The 21,560-nt window shown below is 49.2% G+C and overlaps 1 protein-coding gene across 1 annotated transcript in view; it reads left to right on the top strand.

Annotated features, from left to right (window-relative positions):
- Positions 1-21,560, top strand: part of MAP6 (microtubule associated protein 6) — a 36,982-nt gene that overhangs the window by 759 nt on the left and 14,663 nt on the right. The window lies entirely within an intron of this gene.

Raw genomic sequence — 21,560 nt, 5'->3', positions numbered from 1 at the left:
CCCCCGTACTCGTCCTTATGCCCATCCTCATCCCCGTCTCCATCCTCATCCTCATCCCCTCTTCAGTCCCCTTTGCCCATCTCCAGCAGGGACATCCCCACCTTGGGAGCTGAGTGAATGCAGCTTACAAACACTGTTTTGGGGGATTTGCTCATCTCCCACCCAGGGGACGTCCTTAAAATTCCCCACCTCTCTGGGTGTCGGCGGTGTGTGCTGTGCTGTTTGCTATTCAGGTACTGAATACATGGGCTCTTTATGTCGGATGGGCTTGCAGCAGGTTCCCCGTCACCCATCCCTCTCATATTCCCAAATTCAGATGCACCCCTAGCTTGGCTTTCAGCAGGAGAGGTTTGGGTCACCTCTCTGGGGTGTGCAAGTTAACCCTGGTCCTTTCCAAGTGTATCCCTGGCTGTTGTGGGGAGGGATCTGAAGGACCAGCATCCCAAGGGTCAACATTCCTGCATCCCAAGGGTTTCAAGGACCAGCACCCCTGCATCCTGAGGGTCCCAAGGGCCAGCATCCCTGCATCCTGAGGGTCCTTGGACCAGCATTTCAAGGGTCCCAAGGACTAGTATACCTGCATCTAGGGGGTCCCATGGACCTGCATCCCGGGGGTCTCAAGGACCTGCATCCCAGGGGTCCCAAGGACCAGCATCTCTGCATCCCAAGGGTCCTTGGGACCAGCACCCCTGTATCCTAGGGGTCCCACAGGCAGATGGGGGTCCCACACACGAGTGGGGTGCCCCACACACGGGAGGGTCCCACACATCCCCCTAGGCTGGTGTTATTCCCGAGACAAAGCATCCCAGGGATGCAGCGGGATGCGGTTGACACGCGTCCTAGGCCGCTTGGGTGGGGCAGCCTTCGGATGCTGCCATGTTTAACGCAGCGCGGCGGGGGGTGGCATATCCCTCTGCCCCCCATCCCCATCCGGGGCTTAGAAAGGGGGTGTCCTTATTTCACCCCAGGAAGAGACCCCGTTTGGGATTCGGAGCGGGAAACTCCTCGCTGGGAGATGCTGTTGTTTCTGAAGGGGTTGGTTGGATGCGTTGGGAATGCAAAACAAAAGTGATGGGAGCCGGGAGGAGAGGGGAGGGCTGCTCTGCACGTACGTGTGTGAGGAGGGTTTGCAGTGATTGTGTTTTCCAGAGCTTTCCTTGGCAGATCCCACCGCTGCCGTGGAGGTGGCAGAGAGCAGAGCTGGGGTTTGGGGTGACAAAAGTGGAATCACAGCCTTTACTCCCTGTTTCCATGTGAATGCTACGGGGGTTTTAATGCCTTGGAATGGTTTATTTTCTTCCCTAGGGAGATGCAGAGGTGACTCCCTGCCCTCAAACAGGTAGTAAATTCATACGGATTTAAAAGGAAGCTGGGATTTGGCTTCTCTGTCCCGCTGGACATGGTTCCTGCTGGGTGGGAAATGGTTTAAACAGGGAGATTTTGCCCTTTGCCCTTTTCTTGCTGCATTTTGGCATCAGTTCTGGCTCTTACTGGGGATGTGAGTGCTGCTGCGGGCACAGCTCCATCCAGGTGTGATGGTGGTGACTGGGATGTGAGAAAGCAGCCAGGGGTTTTCGGGATCTGTGTTTTTTCAGGGATAGAAGGCGTAAGGAAAGGCTTTTCCAGCAGTGACACAGTGCTTTCATTGGGATCTCAGCTTCCTGTCACCTTGCAAGGTGTGGGCTCAGGGCTGGTGATGGCAGGACTGAAGCAGAAGGCTGTCCTAGAGCTGCAGAGCTGTTGTGTTGCTGTCGTATACTGGTGCAAGGGGTAACTACACTTATTTCCATGTGGATTTAAACATGGATTTCCCACCTTCCCATCCCTCCAACCTGCTCCAGCCTATTCATACACCTGCTGTTCCCAAGCAGAGGGGTTGGGTCAGCTCAGATCTTAAACCTAAGAAGGATTCAGCCCTCCCTGTGTTGCCCCTTGGCTGTCAGGACACCCTTGAGGCTTCTCTTTCCCCTTTGGGTGCTCATCTGCTCTCCCACTTATTCTTCCTTGCAGCATATTGGAGGACAAGTGTTTGCCCTGACGCTCAGCCCTAGAGCATAAGCGCCTCTTCATTAATGCAGAAGTGATGTTGTGCTTAATTGTTCTCATTTTCTGTTCAAATGAGGCATCTTTTAAGCACTGTTTGTTGTTTGGGTTCTTCTTAAAAGCCAAATTCTCCAAATCCTTATTGCTATCAAGGACCTCGCTGCTCACGGAAGTCCCTCCTGGGTGGGTTTCCAACATCTGCAAGGATGGGAGACTCCATGTGGGCAACCTTTGAGACTAAACAGCAGCCAAAATCATCTCCTAGTGATGTAGGATGGCTCCAATGCTTGAAGGGTCCTACAAGGAACCTGGAGAGGGGCTTGGGACAAGGGCCTGTAGGGCCAGGCCAAGGGGAATGGCTTTAACCTGCCCGAGGGGAGACTGAGCTGAGCTCTTAGGCAGAAGCTCTTCCCTGGGAGGGTGCTGAGGCGCTGGCACAGGGTGCCCAGAGAAGCTGTGGCTGCCCCATCCCTGGCAGTGTTCAAGGCCAGGTTGGACACAGGGGCTTGGAGCAAGCTGCTCTAGTGGAAGGGGTCCCTGCCCGTGGCAGGGGTTGGAACAGGATGAGCTTTAAGGTCCCTTCAAGCCAAACCAGTCTGGGATTCCATGGCACACATGGGGCTTGTCTTCCATTGCCTTTGCTGGGTTTTGCATGGATGAAGGCTCCCCAGCAGAAGAGGCAGGAGGGGATTTCCTTACAGTCCTTTGTTACCACTGCACATCAGTGTAATGTGATGCTCCAAGGCTGGGAAGCAGTTCCTTCGTGAAACCAAAGAGCACACCAGTAATGGGTTTTAAACTCCCTTTATCCGCCTCAGTATTATTTCCAGGTGAGGGAACAGAGATGGGGGTAGAGCAAGCCCCTAGCCCAAGGTCATCAGGGAAATCCATGCAAAAGGGAGGGATCCCCCTTTCCAGCCTCTTTATATCATAGAATGGTTCTGTGTCCCCCAAGGCTCTGTCCAACCTGGCCTTGAACACTACCAGGGATGGGGCAACCACAGCTACCTGAGCCCACACAGTGCATCAGGATTGGGGTCAGGGTGAAGCTCTGGGGCATCATCCTCCAGTTTGTTGTTGTGCTTCTGGGGTCGAGGTTCTGGATGCCACCATTGTGACTGGGGGTGCTTTGGTGTGATGCAGGTCCCAGCACCGAGGTGCTTCTTGCCTCAGTTTCCCTTCCTAAAGCATGTGCTGCTCAAGCAGTGCTATGGGGCAGGTTGCATCTCTCTTCACCCTTATCTTCTCTGCATCCCTTCTCGTGGTGGCCTGTGGACCAAGTAATGACCAAGTTGAGTGGGAACACTAGGTCTGTGTGAATGTCCTGACCTCTAGATAAGGCTCAGGACCCAACCTAGGGGTTTTTCAGCTCCTTGGAAAGCTGTTGCTGCTGGATGAAGCCTTTTTTTGTTCAGTTCTTTGGTGTCCCGTAGGAGGATCTGGTGGCATCCTTGAGGGTTTTATCTGGGCACAGAGGTGGCCCTGGTGACCCCAGTTCCCAAGTGATTGGGATTGAACTCCTGGAAGGGATGGGCAGAGCTCTTCTCCCTGTTGCACCCAAGGATGGAGGGGGACGAAGCCATTCTGAGGGTCTGGGACCAGAGAGAATCCATACTAAAATGGACAGACAGTGGCATTTGCTGCTGGCAGTGGCAAAGAATGCAAGAAAGAATGACTATTTCCCATTTTTCTTTGGAAAAACTGGTAGAATTAGGTGTTTTCTGGGTGTTTTTCTCCCCTCCTCCTTCTCTGTCTTGCACTCTTCTCCTTTTGTTATATTATTGCCTGAAGAAAAAATATATACAAGGGAAAGGGGGAACTTCACCCCCTTTGCAGTGTCGAAGTGAGTAGCGAAGTGATGAATTTCCCCCCCGAGAAGTAATATTGCAAAGCCAAGGTTTCATGTTCTTCACCCAAAAAAAAGGTCTTTTATGGGCTTTCTTTTAACCAAAGCAATTATTTTTCCCCACCAATCTCCTTTCCTACCAGAGGAAACGAACCAAGCAAGGCTTCAATGCAAGACTTGGGCCTGCCTCTAGCATTAGTTGCCTGTTGTTAATGTTCTTGTCATTCATCTCAAGCTCTGAAGGTACTAAAGATGCGGAGCAAATGAGAACTTGTAGTAGCTATAGAGATGAATGAGTCAGTGCTGGGGACTTGTGTGGTTTCCTGAGACACAGAGGAGAGAATTTAGGGAGGGATGTCTATAAAGGAAGGCTGGAGCAAGCTACGTGAGGGCAAGGAATTCGTTCTTCACCATTATAACTGTGAAAATATAGGGATGGAAGGAATTCCTGTGATCCACATCCCATTTCTGGTGAAGGGAATCATGATCTACACCACATCAGGGTGGTTTTATCTAACCTATTCCTGCAGATCCCCATTAGAGGACATGTCCCATCTTGGTGAGATACTTGGAACACTGCTTATGCTGGCAGTTGTATCAGATTTGGTGGGGATTTTTCCAATGCCTCCTGAAATTTCCAATCAGATCCGTAGGCTGGGTCTGTATTAGTGAATGAAATGGGTCAGGAGGCGTTCCTGAGCATGGGAACATGATCATCGACACTCTTCAGTTGTTCAAACAGTCCCTAGCCCACTTCCCAAGTTGAGTTTGGGAATGGGTATGAGCCAAGAACTTATCCCAACAAGCAGTTTGGGTGCAACCACCTTGATTTGGGAGCTAAAGGACTTCAATAGTGTGAGTGAAGGGTATCCCATACTTCAGTGCCAGAGAACATTCATGGGGAGACACCATTTCCCAGTGTATCAGCTCCAAGCAGTGTCATTGAAGTAACCCATGTAGGCAAATGGATCCAGTTTTGCTCTCAGCTGGAAGGGAGGGGGCAGGATGTTTCCTTCCATCCAGAAAGGGCTGTTCAAAGAGCTGTTTGGTGGCTTTAGCTGAGCTCTGGCTCAGCAGTTACTTGATACCTACCTTTAGCAGCAGGAGGAGACACGATGTCTGCTCATACCACAAGGCCTAGTTATATGAGTATGTAATAACCATGTGTGGAGAAAAGCCTTATATTTACTAAGACATGAAGAGGATGGGGTGGGTTTTGGAGACAGGCACCTATCCTGCCCTCATCTGCATCTTGATCTCCTCTGGGTATAGTCCACCAGGCTGAGAAAGGCTGGTAGTATCTCCAGGTTGGAGTAGTTGTACTCCAACTACTCGGTAGTATCTCCAAGTTGGAGTGGTAGTATCTCCAACTTGGACTAGTTGTACTCCAACTACTCAGTAGTATCTCCAAGTTGGAGTGATAGTATCTCCAAGTTGGAGTAGTTGTACTCCAACTGCTCGGTAGTATCTCCAAGTTGGAGTAGTTGTACTCCAACTGCTCGGTAGTATCTCCAAGTTGGAGTAGTTGTACTCCAACTACTCGGTAGTATCTCCAAGTTGGAGTAGTTGTACTCCAACTACTCGGTAGTATCTCCAAGTTGGAGTAGTTGTACTCCAACTACTCGGTAGTATCTCCAAGTTGGAGTACTTGTACTCCAACTACTCAGTAGTATCTCCAAGTTGCAGTATTTGCCTGCATATTCGCTGCAGTCACATTAAGGTGGACAGTATCCAGCCCCAAAAGTCAGCTGGGGGTTGAGCTGACTCCTCAGCAGTGTAGGCAATGCTGAGTTTGCTGCTTCAACTGTGTGCAAGCTGGAGCTGGGCTGTGGATGTGCTCAGGATGGGGCTGAGCAGGAGGAAGAGATGGAGGTGGCATTCAGGGGATGGAGTCAATGTACTCGAGCAGTTTTTCCTCTGCTCCTGCTCTGCTGTGTCACCTCAGCAGGGACCTTTAGGCACATGAGACTGGATGGGACCATCTGAACCAGTAAGTCCAGTTTGTTATTTAGTCTCTATGAGGAAACCTGAGGCTCTGTCTTGGAAATAGGGATTTTCAGTTCCATGATGCTCGTTGGAAGGGTGTATCAAGTCCATAGTCTCTGATGGTTTCCAGCCATCATCCCATATCCAGTCTGAGTCAGTGGATGAGTTATGGTTTGGTCTTTTGTTGGCACTCAGTGCACTTCTCCTATCTGGAGGTCACTGCTCAGTGTCTCCAAGTCCAGCATCCAGCATCCACATCCTTTGGCTCTGTAGCTAGCAAGGCAAAGTGGTTTGGTCTCCTTTTTTACTCCCTGGATCAACCATTTCTCTCCAGCTCTTCCTAGACGAAATCACTGTTTCCTACAGACAGATGCAGACTGTTGCCTTTTGGAGATGAGGTCCCCATTTCTGCTGAGACACTCATGTCACGTTTGGGCATCACAGATGCTTTATGAATCCATCACCCTTTGATAACCAGGACCCCCATGTCATTGTCCTTCTTAGGTTGTTACAGCCTTGGAGCTCCCATCCCATAGCAAAAAAAGCCCTAGTGATTAATACCAAGCCTAGAATTCAATACTAATAATTGTCATCCCATGGCATCAAGGTCGATCCCTTTCTTCCTCTGTGATATCCCTGCTCCTCCTCCTCCTTATTGGTGCTGCCGACAACATGTCATTAGGACATTGCCCTACTTATTAGTGCCAAAGTCAACCTTAAAAATGGTAAGCACTGCTAACCTCCTTCCAGGCTGCAGCTCAGCCTTCCAGCACTCATCCATGTCATCTCCCTGCCCCGTTTCCCGTTTTGCTGATGTTCATGCTCACTGGTTTAATTAATAATGTCCCACGTGGCTCTGTATTAAATGCTGTACTGAAAGCAGATGGATTTGCACATTTCTTTTGTCTGCTAAGTCTGTTATCGTACCAAAGGGCATGTCAAACATCTCTTCTTCTCCCCTTCTGGATACTGCTGTGCCCGTTGGGACCACGGCTTGTCCTGGGTGCCAGAGCACATGCTGTAGGTCAAACTCCACTTCAACGTGGTGACTTCAAGCTCTTGCTGTACCAAACAATAAATAAAGAGGAGAGGGATCAGCTAATTTAGACAGCAGGACTTGTGCTGTCCTTCCTTTGCCAAATAAATCGCCCACAGCCATTGTAAATTTGCCTTCTTTCACATCTAGAGCATGACCTTTGCTTTTCCTGTCTCCTGCTGCCTGAACAAGCCTTCACTTTCTAAGTACTTCTGCACTGTGTCCTACATCAATCTCACTTCTCTTCGCTCTTAGCTGAGTGTGTTCACAGCACTAATGCTGGTATCTTCATCCAAGTCACACCGGGGCAAGGGCATGGATGCTTTCCTGTTAGCAGGAGCATCACCAGCCAGGAGGGGAAAGGGAGTTTTAGGGAGGTTTTATAGGATGGAAGTTGTATTTTTCATTGTTTATAGCTCAGCATTTTGGATATATTTCTGATGTCCTTATAGATGTGTATCATAGAAGCACAGAACCCCAGACTGGTTTGGGTTGTTGGAAGGGACCTTAAAGCTCCTCCAGCTCCAACCCCTGCCACGGGCAGGGACCCCTTCCACTGGAGCAGCTTGCTCCAAGCCCCTGTGTCCAACCTGGCCTTGAACACTGCCAGGGATGGGGCAGCCACAGCTTCTCTGGGCACCCTGTGCCAGCGCCTCAGCACCCTCACAGGGAAGAGCTTCTGCCTAAGAGCTCAGCTCAGTCTCCCCTCAGGCAGGTTCAAGCCATTCCCCTTGGCCTGGCCCTACAGGCCCTTGTCCAAAGCCCCTCTCCAGGTTTCTTGTTGGCTCCTTTAGGTATTGGAAGATTGATAAGGACTGCTATGAGACATACGTATATATATGCACACAAACTGCATTGTTCGCCAAGTTACTGCTTTAACCTCCAACCATGTCTCCTCCCCAGGTCGAACATCACGGGTGTTATATAGCAAATACATTTTGCCTTCTATTAATTCCTTTTGCTCCAGCGGTGCCTTCATCTGAAGGGACCCCGCAGCACGTTGCAAACACTGTGTGTGTATGGAGAGAGTCCTGGTGCTTTGGGGACCTGGCTGTGAGCTGGGCTGTTGAGTATGGAACAGGGGGGTTTGGTGCTGGGAAGGTGGGGAAGCTGTTTTAGTAGTAGTAATTATAGTAATAATAACTAGTAATTATAATAATATATAATAATATAATTAAATAGTAATCGTAATAATAATGCAAAAATTAGTAGAATAGGTGATGTGAAACAATGGAGCTCATTGCAGAAAAGCAAGGGGCTGGCTTCAGTGCTGCTGCAACCCCTATGACACGACTAGATCTACCTGTAGGTGAGGACACAGCCCTTGGGCATCCCACTGCACAAACCTACCTTGCAATGGAGAATTCACCCGGTGGTCCTGGAGGAGCAGCTTGTTTCATGAAGCACTTTACACTGCTGTGCTGCAGAGCAGGTATTCCTGCTTCACGTCCTGGGGTGCGTGGCTGGGGACAGTGCAAGATGTGGTGATGATGCAGGGATGGGCTGGAATTGGGGTACAGCTCAAGGACCCAGCATCCCCATCTGCAGGGTCTCTCTTTCAGGCTGCAATTCAGGAGCACAAAGTAACATCCCCAGTAGGGGTCTTCATTGTTTTATGATCATGAAAGCATCTCCTTGCTGCCAGCAGATCTGTGAAACCCCGACGTTTGGCTGCTGCATGCTTGCTTAACGCCAAGCTTTACATTGAGCTGGGTTTAACTCTAAAAATACCACCACAGAGCCATAAATGAACCATTTCAGCATCACTCGTTCCACCTCCACCGAGCAGGCAAGGAAAGCCAGGCTGTTGGGAGCTGTGGGCTGGCTCCCGGCAGCTCCGCATCCATCCACAGGACTCCCACTGACTGCAGACAGCTTCCTCCTGCATGGCAACATCCTCCCCATCTCAATTAGCTCTTGCACGGTGTTTATCTGCCCAGCCTTGCAGGTGCCTGCTTGGGAAGCAGCCAGATTCCTCACTGAAATCCTTTGCAAGGTCACTGGTGCTCTGGTAACGTTGCTTGGCTGCTGCTTTCCTTGTTCTTTAAAAGGGGTGGGGGTGTTTGGGGATGTGCAAGTGTTTTGCTGCTTTATCTGGCTCAGAAAGGGGATAGAAAATTGTGTTTAAAGAAAACAATGATCTGGAGTGGAGCTATGTGTTAATTGCAAATGGCAAGGTTATCCTATAGCATTATTCCCTGGTTCAAGGCCAGGTCGGATGGGGTTCGAGCAGCCTGCTCTAGTGGAAGGTGTCCCTGCCCATGGCAGGGGGTTGGAACTGGGTGAGCCTCAAGGTCCCTTCCACCCCAAACCAGTCTGGGATTCCATGATTCCCAACAGTGACAGTGTTGGCACTAACCTAGCCCGAAGCCCAGATCCAATCTCCTTTCCTTCCCCAAAGCCCTTCAGGATCAGCATGTCCTCTTGCAGGGATCCCTGCCTTCCCATAGGATTAAAAACTCGTGCCCTGGTGTAGGTATCTCAGATCTCCTCCAAGCTCATCCCAGTCCTGTTTCCCTTGTGCGAGATACGGACAAAGTTCTCCTTGTGGGATTCCTGTGTGTAAGGCCCAGTTGATCATTATTATGATTATGTGAAATGAGTTATTAGATGAGTTAGTTAATATCTTCCTTCACTCTGTCCTTCTCCTCATTCCTTCCCATTAAACCATCTACAGAAGCTATCGTGGCCACATAGATGGAGGGGAAGATGGGCAGAGAGCTCATCTCCCAAAGTAGGGAATCCAATCTATTCCCTCCAAAGCAAAGATGAGCAGGCACCTTTGAAAGCACACATTTATGGGGAGCTGGACAGTTTGGGCTTCCAGAAAGCCAGGCAGACCAGCTAAAAACTTGGCTTTGGGGAGGTTGGGGCTGGTTAGGCTGGAGGGTTGCAGTAAAGAAACCTCAGTGTTGTGTCTGGGTGCTGGGTGAATGGCAAGAGGAGGGGTTATCAGACACAGGAGAGGGATGTTCTTCAGGACCAGCCCTGTTTCTGAGCTTCAGGCTTCCTCCTGCCCTTCACTTTGCCTTTCACCTTGAGGGAGGCTGAGCATCAGCTCTTGAGCAGGCAACTTGGCCAGAAAGAAATCACTGCATCACGCTCCAATGGGCTGGAAAACCAGGCAGGGATGTGAACCCTGACTGATCCCATTCCCAGATTTGGGCAGCAATGGTTGGTTTATTGGCTGAGACGATCAAGGAGAAGCTGCAGGTGCCGTTTCACTTAAAGGGGGTCCCTTTCCCATCTCCTATCCAATTTGACTGTGGAGTTCCATCAACCTGAGACCCAGTGGCAGGTTGAAATGATGCTCGATATCTTGCAAACTCTTGCAGCCTAGGTCACACTTTACTATCAGTGCAACAGAACAAACTCCATTGGTGAAGTTCCTAAAACTAAGGGGGGAATTGGCTTCAAAGCTCTAATTTTTCCACTTTGCTGGAGTTTCAGAGGCCAGCATGCTGCGTTGGCCATGCTTTGCTCTCTCATTGTCTTCATATAAAATGGATGTGCAAAGGGCCTGAGATGAAAAAGGAAAGAGGGATTGGAGGTTATCCATGCAACACCCTATGAAAGTATGGAAATTCCTGGGTTGGTTTGCATGGGGCTGATGTGCCATGGCTGCGTGACAGCCTCCCACCAGGTACCCTGTGCATCCAGGGGATGAACACAGCAGTCTTGGCCAAGCAGAAGAGCTTAGAATTACAGAATCGGGTGGGTTGGAAAAGACCTTTAAGTTCATCCAATCCAACCCTTCACCAGCACTGCCAAGGCCACCACTGCCCCATGGCACTGAGGCCTCATCTCCACGGTGTGTGAACCCTTGCAGGGACGGTGACTGCAGCCCTGCCCTGGGCAGCCTGTTCCAATGCCTGAGCACCCTCTGGGGCAGGAATTGTTCCTCAGCTCCATCTAAACCTGCCCTGGTGCAGCTTGAGGCCGGTTCCTCTTGTCCCATCCCTTGTTCCTTGGGAGCAGAGCCCAGCCCCTCCTGGCTCCATCCTCCTCTCAGGCACTTGTAGGCAGCCATCAGGTCCCCCCTGAGCCTTCTCTTCTCCAGACTAAACAACCCCAGTTCCTTCAGCCACTCCTCATAAGGTTGTTGCAGTGTTGACCAGTAGCTATGGCAACTTGCATGGAGGATGCCTGGAGAGGGATGTATTGGCAATCAGCCCGACGGAGGACATGAGGAAGACCACGTGTTCCCTCTGGGGAGATAGGATGGGTTTTGGCAGCATCATTGTGCAGAGAGCATGGAGATGCTGTCATTGAAAGTTGTGGTGCTTGGAGCAATCTGGTCCAACACTGCTGCAATGCCATGGTGCTGCCAGGGGCTTTTACCTATGAAGGAAGAATCATGGAATTGTGGAATGATTTGGGTTAAAGGGACCTTAAAGCTCATCCAGTTCCAAACCCCTGCCATGGGCAGGGACACCTTTCACTAGAGCAGGTCTGCTTAAGCTCACAGCACAGAGCTGTTTCATCACTTCTGTACAGGCTGCAACCTGCCTTTGATATCCCATAGGCAATTTAAACGTACAGCACTGCTTTATCCCATGGCTGTAACTGAAACCCTATTGCAGGTAAGAGGTTTGTAAGGGGTGTTAGGACCACCCCATCTGAGTGCCTGTACAGCGCCGTATTTCATCCGTGTAATCTTATGTGCAGTCCTCCACTTGTGTCTGGCTAAATCCTTCTGGATGCTGGAACTGGAATCCAAAGGGAGCTTGATCTGGTGGAGAAACAGCCTGAAATAAGTGAGGAGCAGCTCAGGAGAGGTAAGGACAGGGTATGACATCGAGGTAGGAATCAGCAGCAGCACCGGTGCAGATGGGAGCAGCTGGTGCAGGAGTAGTTCTGCAGTGAAGCATAAATCACGTGTCAGCAATGTTAGTTCATTTAAAGTAAAAATTAGCCAACAAACCCATTAAGAAAGTGCTTTTGGGCAAGCAATGTACTAAGAGGAACTGGGCATGTGAGGTGTGACATCCTTCCATGTTACTAAAGCCTTAGGTAGACTGTTACTTAGGTTTTGGCTTTGGTCTATGGAGCAGAGAAGGTCCAGAGGACACCCATCAGAGAGGTCAGGAGTGTAGGAGATGTGGTCGTTGCAGGAAGCTGGGAAGTATTGAGTGGTTTTGGGTAGAGAACAGGATGACACGGGGAAATGGATACTTGTCTTTGCATGTATGAGATATAATGGTCCATTGGGATGCTCGGAGCTGCTGTAGTCACAGTCAAGAGGAACAAGCCCTGGATGGTGCAAGTTAAAATGGTACAAAGTGCTTTGCTGGAGCAGATCCGAGGGATATTGTGCATCTCTGGAGATGGCAGCAGGAGGTCTCCACAGCAAGGGGGATAAAAAAAGTCATTACCATTCATTCCCTGCATTGATTTTCTGTCTGCAGTGACCTTGGCGCTGCTACTTTTCTTTATGCTCCCCAGGGCATAGGTGGGATGGAGCAATTACAGTTTTAATGAAAGGTGCCTGGGTGTATCTGGGATGGCATTTGATTTATATCATCTTGATGGCTTCTGATCCTCAGTCATTACCCTGCTTGCCCCTCTCCTCCCCACTGTGCTCCTGGTCCTTTATCCCCTGTTGGGGTCCAACTCTTGGAGACTTATTCCATGTTGGGCCTTGTGTGGTGTTGTGACTGAGACCCAGTAACCTTTTAGTGGGCTTAGAGCCTCCTAACATAGAATCACAGCTTGGTTTGGGTTGAAGGGAGCTTAAAGCTCATCCAGCCCCAACCCCTGCCACGGGCAGGGACCCCTTCCACTGGAGCAGCTTGCTCCAAGCCCCTGTGTCCAACCTGGCCTTGAACACTGCCAGGGATGGGGCAGCCACAGCTTCTCTGGGCACCCTGTCTCAGTCTCCCCTCGGGCAGGTTAAAGCCATTCCTCTTGGCCTGTCCCTACAGTCCCTTGTCCCAAGCCCCTCTCCAGCTTTCCTGCAGCCCCTTCAGGCACTGGAGCTGCTCTCAGGTCTCCCCTTCAGGAGCCTTCTCTTCTCCAGGCTCACCCAGCCCAGCTCTCTCAGCCTGGCTCCAGAGCAGAGCTGCTCCAGCCCTCACAGCAGCTCCATTCCCTCCTGGACTCGCTCCAGCAGGTCCAACATAGCTGGTGATTTGGAATCAAAAGCAGCATCACTGCTCGATGCCAGAGGTTAATATGGGACTGCTGACCCTGCCCTGCCTGGCTGAAAACCATGGCATGGGGAGCACATGCACGGACACGAGAGCAGGTTCCATGTACATATTGATGGGAAAAGCCCTGTTACTGGGGCAGGACCAGGATTTGATCCAGCAGAGCACTGAGTGCAGCCCCTTTTCACTGCTTTAGCTGTGTTCTCAGCAGGCATAACCTGATGTGCCAGCTTCAAGGCAGTCATTTTCCCCACCCTCCTTCGGGTTGATTTTCCTCTTGGCTGGAACATGAGTTACTCTTTTTGTAATGCAATATTTAGTTATTACTTAATATAAACATTTTATGAACTGCTACAAGGGCTGAATTATTGATGGGAGGGGAAGGAATGCTTTTGCTGAGCCTTTCTGCTCTGTCAGCTGCAATAAATACCCATCTAGGAGTGTGCTTAAAACATGCTATGCCTGGGAGACAAGCGCAGTGCCTCCTTCCCTCATCTCTCTCAATTAAATACCTTAATACGTTTGTCCCTAGCATGTCTTCTTTCTTCATTAAGCTTGGAACAGCTCCAGAAGAAGAAGTATTTGCAGATTGTCTCCTTTCTAAACACATATTACTTCCCCACTAGACACAAATGGCTCAGGGAGGCTGTAAACATTTGCTCTGCACACAAAAGTGCTTAGTAATAAGAAGTCTAACAAATCCTCCTTTCAGTGCTTTGCAGGACACTTATAAAACCAGTGCTTTTAATTTCCAGGCCCCTGATTTATTGCCTGGGAGCTTTTGGTTCGGCCTTAGGAAAGGGATTGCAGAGCACATTTCTGTGTGCTGGCAGCTGGGGTTGGGGTCTGGCAGGCAGGGCTGTGATTGCAGCGCTGTGATTGCAGGTAGGGCTGTGATTGCAGATGCTTGCAGTGATTATGCAGTGAGAGGGATGCTTTTATTCAGTCGTGCATTAACAATATCTTGCTTGGGAAGTGGGTTTCCACGATCAGGTGTATTTTTAGGGCTATTTATGGCCACATTTTCCTCTAGATTGTGCGTCTCTGGCCCCATGAGCATCCATGCAGCACTGTGTCAAAGCAAGCGGTCCTTTTGCAACCTCCTCCTGATGCTCTAGAGGTACCAAAAGACCCCAGGACGTCAGACCCCTGGATGGCAACATCCTATTGGCTTCCAAAACCACACCAATGCAAAATGCTCCTGAAATGGGAATGGTCTCAGCTCTTCAGGCTTTGTTCCCTGCACACAGCATTTCTAAATCTCCTTTGCTGGCCCAGGCAGCCGTGCACATACCCTGGGGTTTTCTTTCATCTCTTCTTGGTTTGAGCTCCTCAGAGCATGTTACACACAGGCTGCTTGCATGTGGAAACAGAAAACCACGTCTCTACTCAGCTTTCTCCTCCAAAGGGAGTAAATCCTACCCTTTGCAAGCTGCTTATTGCCACGTGCCGTGCCTTTATGTTCCAGATTCTCCACTTTTAGGGCTTCTTTCAGCTTCACACCTCTCCTTTGGAGCAGAGCACAGCCTTGGGAGCACAGGGCTGAGTGCAGGGTGTGTTTCCCTGCTCATTTCAGTGTGCTTTGGGGTGATGGTCTGGATCAAACACACTGTGAGGTCTCTGAACACAAGCACCTTTGCTCTAAGGCCACAGCCCGTTTGGTCTGTGCTCTGCTTTCAGGGCTTTCCACTCCTTAAAAGCACTGGAGAAGCCCTTGAAAAACAACCAATTAATCATAAAGTAACCTTCCAGAACCTGCTTTCTCACTGTTTCCCATACAAAGCTTTCTGACAGATTCTCCTTACCCTCCTTTATTCATGATGGCTTTCGTGTGGGCAGCGGGTACCAGCAGTGACCAGTAATTGCTGCATTCATTCCCATCAGTCCCCATTTCACCTAATTAGAAGGAGATTTCACAATGCAGCCATCTGCTCCACTGCCTTGCGCTGTCTCTTTCCCAGACTCCCTAGAGACAGCTTTGATGAGCCCAGGATTTACTGATTCAGTATCATGGGATCAATCCAGTTGTTGGGGAGCCGGAGTCAGCGTTCCCCATTACACTGTTAAGGATGCACAAGTGATGCTGATGGCTTCCCAGGCTCACAGAGGTGGGATGAGGAAATGGAGAGAGTTTCCTATGCTATTTTTCTCATTCCCAACAATTCAATCTATTCTTGTGCCTCCTGCAGGCAGGGGTAGCTTCTAAAGGAGGATGGGCTAACTGCAAGTGGCATGGATTTGGGTATCACGCTGTTAGTGATGCACTTTAATGGACCTCATTCTACTCCTGTTACAGCCGTGTCACTTGTGGTGTGTCTTATGGCTTCCTATAAGGATGCATGGGCATATTAAGCTTCGTCCTCTTCCCAAAGAAGCCTTTCTACCTCCCAGTTCTCCCCCTAAACTGTGCCCATCTGCTCAGCCCAGTTTAGTCCATGGTGCTATTAAAGCATCCTTCCCGCAGCACCCAGGGCAATTTCAGTGTCATTTCCTCCCCAGTCATTCCACATAGATTTGGAGCAGGATTCTCTGCACTTTACCATCCACTGCACAAATCAGATCTACATCTTGATTCTGCAGCCCTTGAAATAGGACAGTATTAAGGGTAAAGGGGAAAATCCAACTCCGCCTTTCGTTGCTCAGTAATCCTTTATCTTATAATCCATGCTCTCTTCTTTCATCTCCTTAGTTCCCACCCAGCTCTGTTGTGGTTCTTTCGGTTAGAAAACCATTACAAGCCCTTAATTTTGACTAAATTAGTGTTTCTTTGACTAAAGAAACATTCAGTGGGTACATTGCATGGGAAGGTGTATAATGGAAAGCAGGACTCAGCCCACTGTCAAAGCCAGCAACTGCCTTGTCGCTTTTGTATGTTAAAAGAATACTTTAGCTTCATTATGTATACAAAATCTTGTGATGAAATAGCACGAGCTCAAATACACACACAAAGGCACAGCAGAGGCGATGGGACTAAATGTGGGTTAATCCATATTCATCCGTGTTCTGTATTGCGTTATGGGAGGCTGTGTGGCTGTTACTCTTGGGGTACAGTAGAAACGCAGCTGTGAACTGTTCATCCTGCTGGAGCTGGTACCCAGCTGATGGATTCTGAGTGGTTCTTGTAAGAGATAGCTGCACCCATCCCACTGCACCCATCCCACTGCACAGACCTGTGTGCAGTGGGAATGCCACTCAGACAGGCCTTGTGATGTATAAACTGTTGTGGGTTTGAATTATCCTTCCTTTTCTGAAAATAAGATGCACCCAAAGCATATATAGATATATATATATAAGACATTTGGTTTTATGCTATTTTCTATGCTTTACTTTGTGTACCAAAATAGGATAAACTCGGGTGTCTCTGGAGCCTGAGCCTATGCGTGTGCTTTGCTTTCTGAGGCAATATTGTGGCTGAGCTGTTGAGTGTAAGGTCACTTGGGAGATACCTGCTTGTTACAATACCCCCTTTTCAGTGGTGTAACAGAAAATGAGGCCATCCTCATTGCTGGGTCTCTAAGGTGAGCTGCAGGCTTCTCTATGCTGTAGGCATCTGGGAGATATATCCATTGGTGTGAGCAGCCACTGAGGCTGTGACCTCGCATCAGTATCTCCATCAGCTGTGCAGGATCGTTGAAGGTGGAGGGGGGGATGCTGCTAGGAGACCATGGGGTTAAATAATGTATTCACTTGCATGGGCTGTATGTACACAAGAAACCATAGAATCACAGAGTCCCAAAATCCCAGGTTGAAGGGACATCAGGGATCATCTGGTCCAACCTTTCTTGGCAAAGCATGACCCAGACTGGATGTCCCAGCACCCTCTGCAGCCCAATCTTAACAGTGTCCAGTGCTGGGGAGTCACCACTTCCCTGGGGACATTATTCCAATGGTTCAGTGTTCTCAGTGGGAACAGTTTTCTTCTTGTGTCCATTGGGAATCTCCCCAGCAGTAACTTGTGCCCATCACCCCTGGGCTTTCCCATGGGACTCCTTGTCCAAAGGGAGCCTCCATCTTCCCTGCAGCCCCCCTTTACCTCCTGGCACATGGATCAGGTCTCCCTGCGCCTTCTCTTCTCCAGCTGAACAGTCCCAGCTCTCTCAGCCTTTCCTCACTGCTGCTCAGCCCTTGGAGCATCTTTGTGGCCCTTCTCTGGCCCCTCTCCAGCCCAGCCACATCCTTCTTGTACAGCAGGACCAAACCTGAGCACAGTATTCCAGGGGTGGCCTGACCAGCACCAAGCAGAGTGGGACAGGGACATCTTTGTCTCTGCTGGTGATGCCCTTACAAAAAGAAACGTGGTATTCAGGAGCTTCTTTGCACTGTGTTGTCAGGAGCATGCTGCAAGGGAAAACTTGAATACCACGTTATCTGGGCACTAACTTTGCCCTTTAGTTCACTTCTACTTAGTGGTCAAAGTGTTTGTTCCTCAGTGCTTCCTCCATGGATGGTCATGGGGATCCTGATCCGTGATTTCCTAACATTTGCTTTGCTGCCATTTCAGACATAGAAACCTTTTGAAATCTGGTTACTACATCTCCTATTAAAGCCCACAGCAGAATTGCTTCCACGTATTAACTGAAACTCACTGTGACTAACTCATTGCTTCATTTTTCATGTGTACAATGAAGCTTCAGGACACCTGGTGCCCAATCAGCATAGGGAGGATATTCAGGTATAGTCATATAGTAACTACTACAGCAAGGAGCAAATAATAATGCCCAAAGTGACTAACACGGTGGCAAAACAATAGCTGCTATTTAAGCATCACCATCTTCCTCCTTTACCTCCTTTACTGCTGCATCTATTCCTACTCCTGTGCCAGGATGAGCAATTACACTGTCGCACAGACTAGAAATGAGAGCAAAGAACCACGCTGATTGTGAACTGCTTTAGAAACACAGGAAGAAGGGAAGTGATTCCCTGAAGGGAGGAGAAAATACAGCCAATCAAATAACATTGCTGCAACAGAAAAGCTATTTCATGTCAAGCAGCTATAGCCTGACCTTCCTTTGGGGAGGCCCATCCTTCTCCATCCCTGGTTTGGATGATCATGGACCACATTAAGACAACATCTCATCTGTTATCCGCCAGTACCACCCATCTCCATCGTTTGCCTCAAGGGCAAACCTTGCAGTTCCAATGCAGCTGAACTGCAGCATCACTAAAGCATCCCCAGCTTGGAGAAGGGCCAGGATTTAAGGAACAGGAGCTGGCCACGAGTTCCAGCAGAGCTTCCAGGAAAGTCAGGTCCCTGCCCAACACTATAAGGGTAAATGGTCTTCATGAACCCCCCCCCAGCAGTGTGAATGAGGCAATTTGGACCAGAGCTGTGGTGAAGCAGAGCAGGCCAGTGAGATGCGCTGTCCTTCATCTCCTTGGGCAGCGGCTCTTCAGTTCTATAACCATCTGGCCTGTCATTGATGAGAGGTGATGCTTTTATGTTCCCTTCCCACCCTGCTGCTGCTGGTCTGATCGCACTGTGAGTTTGTGACACACAATTGCTTCATTTGACCTAAAAAGCCTCATTTTCCACAGCCTTAGGCAGCACTTCTTGTGCACCAGGTTCCCCTCTTCCCATGGATTCATAGAATCCCAGCCTGGTTTGGGTTGAAGGGAACTTAAAGCTCATCCAGTTCCAACCCCGTGCCATGAGCAGGGATGCCTCACACTAGACCAGGTCACCCAAGGCTCTGTCCAACCTGGCCTTGAGCACGGAGGGATGGAGCACGGATGGTCCTCAACTCTCCTCTTCCTCTGTGCTGAGCCATGAGCAGTGGCAGGGCTGTTACTCTTGGGGTTGCTCTCCCACAACTACATTGCTTTTTCAGCTCTCTGGCCCTCTGCAGTGTTCACCATCACCTTCAGTCATGTACTGATGACATTTGAGGTGTGGCGGCATGTGGAATAACTCTGCCTCCTTGGAAGGCCGTGCTCTGTGGTCCTCAGGCAATGCAGATCCATGATTTGTGGGCTGCTGATTCAAGCAACTTTAATAAATGGAGCACAGCATGGTTCTGCTCTGCCAAATGAGTTGACTTCATCCTTTTCAGTACATTAATCATGCCTTTCTCATAGCTTGCTGCAGCCAGTGCTAAAGTTGCCCTCCTGAAGGCTCAGCACTTTCCTCCTCTCTTATGTCAGTGCTGTATGTGATGGGCTCTAACCAGGGATATCCACAGATACTGATCCCTCCCATCCTGCTCATACTTACTCCTTTGTGCATTGTCCAGGTTTCAAATCCAAGCATTAATATATGACATTGTTGTAGTCTTTGCACACAATTAGATGCTGGCTTTGTCCAAACTGACTTGTTCTGTGTATGTAAGTATTTGTGTGTGTGTGTGTGCATGGCTTAGAGGTTGATTCTTAATGTTAGGGAACAAAATAATCTTGGGCACCAGGAGCTTCATTATACCATTCATAGTGCAGACTTACAGTAAATTATTGTGTACAAGATAATAGCATGGGCACTAGAGGATAAAGCTGTCATTAAGCATCCACGTAGAAGTTAGAGACAGCACTTGATGCGGCAGACAATGAGAGGGCACTTCTTGCTCTTGGGGTGGCAAATATTATGTGTTGCGAAGAAGACTGCAATAGGACTTGGTTGGAATTGAGCTTTTAACCAAAGGGGCTGGGTTGAAGTGTGATTCTGGGCAACCTGATCTAGTTGAAGATGCTCCTGCTCATTGCAGGGGGTTTGGAACTGGATGAGCTTTGAAGATCACTTCCAATCCAAACTATTCTGTGCTTCTGTGGGATGAAGTGGTTGAAGCTGGTGTCTTGGGGTGCAGGGGGCATAGCAAGGCAAGGGTGGACACAGGGGCTTGAAGCAAGCTGCTCTAGTGGAAGATGTCCCTGCCTGTGGCAGAGGGATGGAACTGGGTGAGCTTTGAAGTCCTTTCCAACCCAAACCAGTCTGTAATCTATGATTCTGTGTTGCAGTAACATGTCAGCCTGTCAGAAGCAGCAATTTTAGAATGACTGAAACATTTCAGACCAAACATTCTGTAAAGCCTTTTTTTCCCCCACTGAAAAACCTGAATAGTTCTGACTTTAGTTTAAGCCATCATTTTCCGCTGGAAACATCCCCTCTGTGCAGGACTCCTTCATGAAGTTCCTGGTCTCCCTTTTCTGCACCACTCGGATGTGCACATTGGGATGAGGGAGTTGGGCTCAGAGCCTGCACCGCTGCTGTCAGCAGAATACATTTAACATCCTGTGCTGATACTGAATAAACATAACCTCTCTTGAAGTCTTTCAAAGTAGGTATAAGATCTGGCCCTGTCTCCTGTTCCTTCCCCCTCTTGGCTTTGCTGTGGCACCAGTAGATGAAGGCAATTAGTGCCTACAGAAGTGCTGGTGAGCCTCTCCAGAGATGGCTGCATGCCATAGCCTGGAGCTCACGTCAACCCCATGTTCCCTGGCTGGGGTGGAGGAGGGTGTTCAGGTCACCTTCCACCTTTAGCAGTCTTCAGCCAAGGGGAAGATGCAATTAAACAACCAGGGTGGATGAAGCCCTGTGCAAGAGCTGTGTGTGGTATCCACTGATGCATGTAGAGAGCAGCTCTTGGCTTTAATGAATATAGATCAGGCCACCACCTCCCCAGGCTGCTGTCATAGAATTGCAGAATGGTTTGGGTTGGAAAGGACCTTAAGATCATCCAGTTCCAACCCCCTGCCATGGGCAGGGACACCTCACACTAAACCATGGCACCCAAGGCTCTGTCCAACCTGGCCTTGAACACTGCCAGGGATGGAGCATTCACCAATTCTCTGGGCACCCTGTTCCAGCACCTCAGCACCTTCACAGGGAAGAACTTCTTCCTTAGATCCAATCTAAACTTCCCCTGTTTCAGTTTGAACCCATCACCCCTTGTCCTATCGCTACAGTCCCTGATGAAGAGATATATAAGATAATTATAAGACGATCTTCTACCTGTTCATTTGCTAGGCATCTGCCTCATTCTCTGTAGCCCTATGGAGGTCTGTATGGCTAAAATCCCTTTATCTACACTGTGTATTTTCCCTGTTGGGCTTACAAAAGGTCATCTCATGCCTCATAGACTCCTTTTTGCTGAGTTTCATTTCAATTTCCATTTCAGGTCAGTGCTGGGTTCATGATGGATTCTAATTATTCTTTGTAGGGCTGGGACCAGAGGAGATTTGTTGCTATTTCAGTTCAAGCCCTGTGTTTCGTGCCAAGATTGCAATTCTTAACATCTTTCTCAGTGAAATGAAGAGCAATGAAAATCCCTTAGATAAAGAATTAAAGAGAGGGCCTAAACTCTGCCTGTTGGCTACATCCATACTGGTTGTGGTCCATGCTCGTGACTCATCTTTGCAGTGTGTGCAAAGGCTTTTGCTTGGTTTTTAGGTGAGTTTGAGGCTGTGCTCTTTTAGGATGGGGTCTGGCAAGCCCCTGAAATACATTCAGAGCTAATTTTGTATTTTATGTTATATGAGCTGTTGTTCTCAAAATGGGGAAAATAAGATTTTC

Source organism: Pezoporus wallicus, unplaced genomic scaffold, assembly GCF_028554395.1.
Source record: "Pezoporus wallicus isolate ANWC-B61680 ecotype Strahan unplaced genomic scaffold, APGP_CSIRO_Pwel_v1 contig_13838, whole genome shotgun sequence".
Lineage (NCBI taxonomy): Eukaryota > Metazoa > Chordata > Aves > Psittaciformes > Psittacidae > Pezoporus > Pezoporus wallicus.
The sequence above is the reverse complement of the archived record's forward strand: the minus strand, read 5'-3'. Positions and strand labels throughout refer to the sequence as shown.